Genomic DNA, 9,077 nt, shown 5'->3' on the forward strand with positions numbered 1-9,077 from the left:
TAGCTTTATAGTAGTTTTAGGACGATTAATAAGAATCGGGATCGGGGAGCGGAAAAATCGGAACTTTTGGGGGTATTGGAATCGGAATCGGAAAAATTCGTGTCATTTTCCGATGCCAAAAACCATTCTTTTAATTATATTTTTACATATTATTTTGTTTAAGACATAATTTTCCACAGCTGGTTATAATGATATAATTATAAATGTTTGATTTCAAAGTATCTGTAAAAGTAAAATCTATAGATCATCCTCCACAAGCGTATACTTACGTTTGAGAAAATATGTGTACATTTAACATGTGTTTTTACGGTAATCAGGGGGGGGGGAACATAACAGCTTTATAGTTAAATATTTAGAGATTTATAAAGAATCAGAATCGGTAACTGTATCGGAATCGAGAATTTAGCCGAGAATAGGTAATTATATTGGAATCGGTAAAAATATTAGAATCGTCCCATCATTAGTTTATGTGGTCAATGGCACATTGTGACTAATAGTTTCTCATTGACTAGGAGGTTATTAATTGTCAGCAACCAGGCGCTGTTGTTTTGTTCATAGGAGGTAATCCTGTAAATCTATAATTTTACAATGATACTCAGTAGCAAGTTAGAGCTTTATGTTAATATATTGAACTATTTTGGCTACATATATTTCTGCTAATAGAATTTATTTGTAGGTTTTGTTTCCTTGCCCTCACCAATATCAGTTTGTCCTGCATTGAAAATATATATTAGCCGAAAAAAATCGCATATATGTAACCAGAATGTTTGTATAGATAATATATTTATATACGGATGACCGTATAAAAAGTAAATAGGAGTGTAAACAAAAGAAAGATAAGAATTAATCAGCCCCATCAAATAGGAAACAAATTTAAAACCATTAAAAATAATTTTAAAGCATTGGTTTCATATGTGTTTAAAACATATGGTTACTTATAAACTGATATTAAGCATGTTTCTAAAACAGATTCGTATGTTCGATTTACAAATGTTAAACTATACAGATACATTCACATATATTATATTAGTCTATCTAAAGTCATACGCACGCAAGTGAGTTAAAACATTGAATAAATCAATGAATGTGTAACTTACGATTTCGCACTGAATGTTTTGGATTATTTGAGACGCAAAATAAACAGCAATTTCTATTTCCATCTTTATTTTTCTAAAAGTATTCTATACGTAATTTTCAGAAACCTTTCCCTTTTTCAATCCTCCAATGAAATGAACATGTACATGTGTATGCATACACACACACACACACACACACACACACACATATATATATATATATATATATATATATATATATATATATATATATTAACGCGCACATATATATAAGTTAATACATACACGCATGATATTCAGGCATTGTGTTATATATCCTTTTTTTTTAAAGAAAGTAAAGACATATTTCCGTAAATCATATTTTTATTTGAAACATACCTTTTGAGTTCGAATAGCACAATCTCAAGTACAGGTTTACATCATCACACATTTAAATTTATATGTAATATATTGAACTACCAGGTCATATATATATATATATATATATATATATATATATATATTATATTTATTCAACATTTACATATCTCAATTTCCTTTTCATTTTTCATCTTCGAATCATATATAAAAAAACTTTCCAACACTTTTTGATGAATATATATTTATCTCTGAGGAGTTGGTTAGTGTTTTTTTACTATGCAATCAAACGCATATAAATAAAATAAAATAAAGAATAAAACTTGTAAGTGTGAATGAAAACTATACACATGTGTGTGCGTGTACGTATCCATACATTTATACACGTGGAATTAACGTAGAGTCATAACTAGATTTCTGCTAATTAAAATCGCTTTCATATAGCGAAAGATCAGTTTCTTTGTTTTTTACTCATTCTTTGCACTTTAACTTTGTTCACGGTGAAGCCCCATAAAAGGTGTGTTTTAAAAAGAGGCAATTATAATACCAGAGAAAATCATATAGAAGAAATGAAAATCAGAAAACGAACGCTCACCAAAGAATGGGGGATAAGTAAAATTTAAAATAACAATGTCAAAGTTAATAAGTATATGTGTGTATATATGTGTTTGTGTTTCTGGGTCAAAAATGATAATTACTTTTCAAAATTGACGACGGGAAAAATAAAGGCGGTTAGATTATAGGTGTTAATATGAGGTTTACTATTTCGAACAGTCGTTCGTCCTTTATCAAAAATATAATTTTTCATAAAAATTGAATGATGTAAAAGTTTGAGAATATTCGACGTCTTGATAGTCAATGTCCGCGCGTCCATCTTGTTTTGAGCGGTAAGCAGAAATAATTCATTCCGCCAACAAACGGTCATTTTAAAATAAGAATTCCTTTAGTCTGTAAAGAAATATAGGTACAAAAACAACGTACATCAACGTTCGGACCTCCTAATTTTTTATGTAGTAAGAATAAACATTTCCGACAGCATGCAATATGTTACGTATGAATCTGCTTTTTAGTTATTAAAAAAGGATTACTACAAAGTAAAAAAGAAAAAAAGAAATACTGCACGAGTCTCATTATTGACTAAGTAATCGATTGTTTAATAATATTACTTGCGCTAACAATAGTACAAAAAAACAAAAAAACAGACACACACACAATTTTAACTGGCTTCCGCAAATGCAAAAAGGTTTCACGATCTAACGCTTCATCTATATATATATATATATATATATATATATATATATATATATATATATATATATATTATTTTCTTTATATAAATATATTTTTTTTTATTTCCTTTATATAAATATATATATATATATTCTATTTTCTTTATATATATATATATATATATATTCTATTTTCTTTATATGAATATATATATATTCTATTTTCTTTATATAATATATATATATATATTCTATTTTCTTTATATATATATATATTCTATTTTCTTTATATATATATATATTCTATTTTCTTTATATAAATATATATATATATATTCTATTTTCTTTATATAAATATATATATTCTATTTTCTTTATATAAATATATATATATATTCTATTTTCTTTATATAAATATATATATATATATTCTATTTTCTTTATATAAATATATATATATATATATATTCTATTTTCTTTATATAAATATATATATATATATATATTCTATTTTCTTTATATAAATATATATATATATATTCTATTTTCTTTATATAAATATATATATATATTCTATTTTCTTTATATAAATATATATATATTCTATTTTCTTTATATAAATATATATATATATATATTCTATTTTCTTTATATAAATATATGTATATATATATATATTCTATTTTCTTTATATATATATATATATATATATATTCTATTTTCTTTATATATATATATATTCTATTTTCTTTATATATATATATATATTCTATTTTCTTTATATATATATATATTCTATTTTCTTTATATATATATATTCTATTTTCTTTATATATATATATATATATATATATATTCTATTTTCTTTATATATATATATATATTCTATTTTCTTTATATATATATATATATATATATATATATATATATATATATATATATATATGCCATGTTTGACCTGAGAAACCATACATCGGGTCAGACATGGCATATACACATTTTTTATTTTCTAAAATTAAAAATGCTCTTAAACCTTCCTGATTTTTAGTTTTTTCAATAATGATCGAAACGGTCTGCACATCGTAGCAAGACATGACTATTTTTACATAAAGAAAATAAAAAGTATAATTTTCCCTCTTTGATTGAGCACTATCAACGACCCTTGTTGGAATTCAATGATGCTAATCTTTTGAATATTTTTCGGCATGGAATATAAACACATATATACATTTATACATACACATATATGTATACATATAGACACATGTATATACACACATATATACATATATAGAGAGGCACATGTATATACACACATATAATACATATATATATATATATATGCACACATCTATACATATATATATACACACATGTATACACATATAGATACACACACATGTATAAACACATATACATATATATACACATATATACCCATATATATATATATATATATATATATATATATATATACTTATACATATATATATCTACAAATATATATCTACATATATATATATGTATAATATACATATATTTATTTACACATACATATACGTATATATATCTACATATATATATATAAATACATATACATCTACATAAATATACATATATATACATACATATGCATATATATGTGTGTGTGTGTGTGTGTGTGTGTTTAAACGGTGCCGATTCTATCAAGATAAAAAAAGCAATGTCATCGGTTAGATACTTGTAAAATTTTATACTTTTAATTTACATAGTAAAATTAAAAAAAAAAAACACAAACATCGCAAGTTGTAATATTAAAAAAGTAATCACATTTATCCAATAATCCAAGATAAAAATTAGAGTCATAAAACATATAATCAAGCACGTCGGGCAATGTGCCAATCTGTTTAAAATCACATATAAATATATGCATGTATATAAATATATGCATCTATTTATATGCGTATAAATCTATGCTATTGGAAGAATCATTTCTCAAATCATTCGACTGTTTACAATATTTTAGTTATAAAAATACCTGAGCATTTTCATTTTTTTTTTTTAATTTCAAATGTAACAAAAAATAAACATTTAAAATCCAATGTTTGACACAACGGTAAAATCTTGATTTTGAAACAGTTAAGGGATACTTTATACGTATATATATGTACACACACACACACACACACACACACACACACACACACACACACACATGCACACACACATATTAAATAATTAAGTTGTCACAATTTTGTTACGTAGATTTCAAGTTTTACACAATTTTCAATTTTTTCTGTTTTAAAATTGTCTGAAAATTGCATAACGATAGTTTTGTAATCACCCCGGGGTTCTTGACAAAAACATATACTTCAAGCTGAGATCGAAAGCCGGGTGTTTTCTTCTAACGGTCGGACTTCTTAGCCATTACGAAGTAAGGGAAGTGAAATACTTATGTATGCATTATCAACTGCCTTGGACGCTCTATCTTTTTTTTTTAAATGAAAATCTATGCATTATCGCTGATAGCAACCAGTCATCTCCACTGTTTAATCCATCTAAATACAAATAGAAACCTAGAAACCATTTGTAATGAATTTTACGTTTAAATATTATATATATATATATATATATATATATATATATATATATATATATATATATATATATATATATATATATGTAGGTGCATTTTACTTACCTTCTAGCATATCCAATGTAAATTATATGCTGTAATGTATGTGGTTTTGGTTGGTCTTTTTTGTATCGTAGAGATCGATGTGCTTCTATCCACGCTCCTATAAATACTTGTTGCTAGTCAAAGGCCGCGTTAATACAACGGCCATATTGGATAAGTTTTTTGTTTTTTTTTATATCTGTTCTCAGGGAGTCGGAGAGCTCTGTTTTATTTAATGTCTAGTTTTAGGCTTTCTTTTCACTTACTGGTCCAATTTAAACGCAAAAATGACACAGTTTATTGTTGAAAAGAAATAAATAAAAAAATTCTGTATTTGTTTTAATAAGAATATTTAATCGATAGTTTTTTTTTTCTGTTTCGTATGTAAATGTTCGGTTTCTTCTAAAATTTTCGACTGTAAATTTATATTCCTGTAGGTTTTTTTTGTCCTACTTTTTAATTAATTTTTTTTTCAAAAGTTTTAACTGTCGTAAATGTCTAAATCAATTTTCTTTTCTGCAAATAATTATTTTTGTTCCGTTATTTTTTTTCTAAAACATTTAGTATCAAAATGTCCAGAGCTTCACGAATTCCCAAGCTATTTTGAACTGTTTTGATTTTTGTTTTCTTTTGTTTAAAATATAAACTTGTCACCTAATTTGAAAATACTTTAATTATTTAATTCATCCGGATGTATATCCTATATTCAAATAGGCAAACGGATTCATTGACTGGTATAGTCTTAGTTTGACAAGTCAATCGAATTTGTAACGTTGGAGTCCCGAAATTACTGAGAAATAATTTGCCTTAGGTTAAGGTAGAAATATATACCACGTATCAATAATCAAATTGTAAATAAATATATATTAATTTATAAAATGTTTTTACTTCTTCTGTGTAGTAGTAGTAGTAGTAGTAGTATTTGTCTTATTTTTGTATATATTTCAATTAGATAGACTATTTTTGTATGTAAATACTTTAAATAGCAAAACAAAATTAACTTATTTTGTTTTGTTCTTTTTTAAAAAAACCCAACCAATTTAACTAATATTTAGGTAGATTCAGTTTTTTATTATTATTATTATTATTGTTGCTGGTCCTTTATTAATCAATAAGTACCAAACACCTACTACTTCTGTGTATTTATGGTTTTGGTATTATTATTATTATAATTATTATTATTATCATTGATATGATTATTTCATGCGTCTTGCCATTTCAAGGCACCCATTGCACGCCAATCAGACATTTACTTGCTACCTTTAACAATCAAACCCCTGAGATTGTAAAGGTGTTGCGTTTTTCTCCCCGTAATTCAGATTTTGTTTTTCGGTTTTGATTTTTCGAAAAAAAAAATTATTCAATTTCTATAATAGCCAAATGCTCAGATTCCTAGAATTACAGCGCGTGCCTTTTTATATTTATATATACGTATATGTCATGTATATATATATATGTTTTAAAATTTTGTAATTTATTTGTTTTTCGTTTTCTTGATTCTTGCATGTGTTGACTTTAATTTCGTCCAAGTAGAAACGTGCTTGTTGCCACCGTGGCTGCTGTCGGAGTCGTCTCTCCTTAATTCCGAATACTAAAACTTCATTTTTTACTTATCAGTCTATCTATATCATCTATATATCTATATCATTTCTATCTATATCATCTATATATCTATATATTAATTGACAGGACGAGACAGACACACTTAATATATGCTCAGTGTTTCTAAACCTTTGATTATTATCACTTAAAATGCATTAATACTATCATCACTACCGCTAAAATATTTCACTTTTTCTTTAGGTAAAAATATATTTTTTATACCTAAATTTTATATACATATATGTGTATTCATGAAATGTACGCGTAGGTATGTCTTTATAAATACATAAATGAACGGCCATGTACGTATGTGAGATCTTGTACGTCTTTTAACTTGGAGATGCTTAGTCTATATACTGTATATGTAATACCTTAACTAATTAAGTCATCCTCATATATAAATATAAATGAGTATATATTTTAGAATGTTATTGAAAGGCAACGATAATGGCTGCTTTTGTAATATTCTTAAGTGTTTAAGTATGTATTTATTTAATTATTTGAATGATTTCAAATTTGTCATTCAGTTCGTCTGGAAGATATATAAATTAGAAAATAGATATATTATGGATTTCTTAATATATAAACGTATACATATATATATATATTAACTAAATTATCTTTCTCACCTTCTCTATTTATGTGTATTTTTGTATAAAGGTTATGTATATATATATAAATATATATGTATGCGTGTATGCGTTTTTACAGGTCTACATATATAGATATATATATTAATACAGGTATACTAGTAATTCTTGGAGATAGTTTACGACAACACCAACAGCAGCAGCTATCGAAGCAGACGGTTTTGTGCAAAGGATTTTAGCAATTTTATTTCTGACAAGATTGTTGCGTATTATACGTGAGGAATATTTGAGAATGGTATTGAAAAAATTCTGTAAACGCCAGTAGACTGTTTTTTGTTTTTTTGTTTTTGTTTTTTTCTAATCACTTTTATACGTCATAAAGGTGTTCACATAGGAAATAAAGGAACAACAATAGATATATAGATAGATACACGTATACGTCAACACATCAAAGGGTTGACATTTCGTTTGATTCTTTATAGTTCAGCTTTTAAAATCTCTTAAACCACAGAAAAGGTTTACAAGTTTTTAAAAAAAATTCAGGAGTTTAGTTGTTGTTTTTTTTTTCACTCTTTCTTCGGAAATAAATGGTTTCACGAAAAAAAAGAAGAAAATAATAATTAAGGTTAAAGTGCGTTCATTGGCCCTAACAAAATGTTTGAAATGAAATGTCCTTTACGAAAAAGGGGACGAAATAGATTATTTGGTTTTCTTAAAAAGGGGTTTAGGTTATTTGATAGATTTATCAAATTTTGGTTGTATACACGCTTTCGTTTCCTCTCGTTATAGCACAATCTCTTTTATTTATACGGACGAAGAAAGTAGCTGAAAAACTGACGTATACAGAACTTTGGATTTTGCTATTCCTCGACACATTTAATTTATTATGTAGTTTTCTTTGTTTGTTTTTTTTTGTTTTTGTTTTTTTTTTGTTTTGTTTTTCAAATTTATTTTTTAATATATTCAAAAGATATATTGCTAAAAAAAAAATTCCTTTCTTTAAAAACCGTGATCTGCTTCGATCTAGTCAAGGTAGCTTCGTTGAGACTATTAGTCTAAGCCAGCATAGAAACTGAGCCTATCATATTGATCCATCGTTTATTCTCGTGAACCGCTGCATTAGGATTTCATTGAGCCTCGTTGCGGCCGTGAGAATACATCTTCCTGTATCTACCGACACTACAACTGCTACCGTCACAATCTCAAACGACACGAATCGTTATAGAACTGTCGATTAAAGGCTGTTTTTTTTTGTTTTTTTTTTCGTTTTATTCTTTCCTCTTAGATCTTGGACGAATTAGTCTTGTCTTTTAAATTTGGTGCTGTATTGTGTGTGATGTGTAATAATGGATGCCTTTTTTTTCTTGTGTTCTTATATTTAGAAACTGTTTTTAGTTTCAATTTTGCTTTGTTTTATTGCTTAGGGTAATTCTATAATTGCTTACAACTAACTATATATTTATATATATATTTAAATGTATGTATGTATATATATATATATATATATATATAATTTCGTTTGTTTTTTTAGGTTGTATTCGTGTTATTTCATCTAGTTTAGAAAGAT

The 9,077-nt window shown here is 25.7% G+C and overlaps 1 protein-coding gene across 3 annotated transcripts in view; it reads right to left on the reverse strand.

Annotated features, from left to right (window-relative positions):
* Positions 1-6,348, reverse strand: part of LOC145260449 (sodium channel protein para-like) — a 645,789-nt gene extending 639,441 nt beyond the window's left edge. For 2 of the 3 annotated variants that reach the window (XM_080118504.1, XM_080118501.1), the window contains exon 1: positions 5,343-6,348. The gene's annotated coding sequence lies outside the window, so the exon portion shown is untranslated. The remainder of the gene's footprint in view (positions 1-5,342) is intronic. The other variant, XM_080118503.1, reaches the window with a different exon arrangement.
* Positions 6,349-9,077: the final 2,729 nt, after the last annotated feature.

This window comes from Euprymna scolopes, chromosome 36 (assembly GCF_053919585.1).
Source record: "Euprymna scolopes isolate OS-2025 chromosome 36, ASM5391958v1, whole genome shotgun sequence".
Taxonomy (NCBI): Eukaryota; Metazoa; Mollusca; class Cephalopoda; order Sepiida; family Sepiolidae; genus Euprymna; species Euprymna scolopes.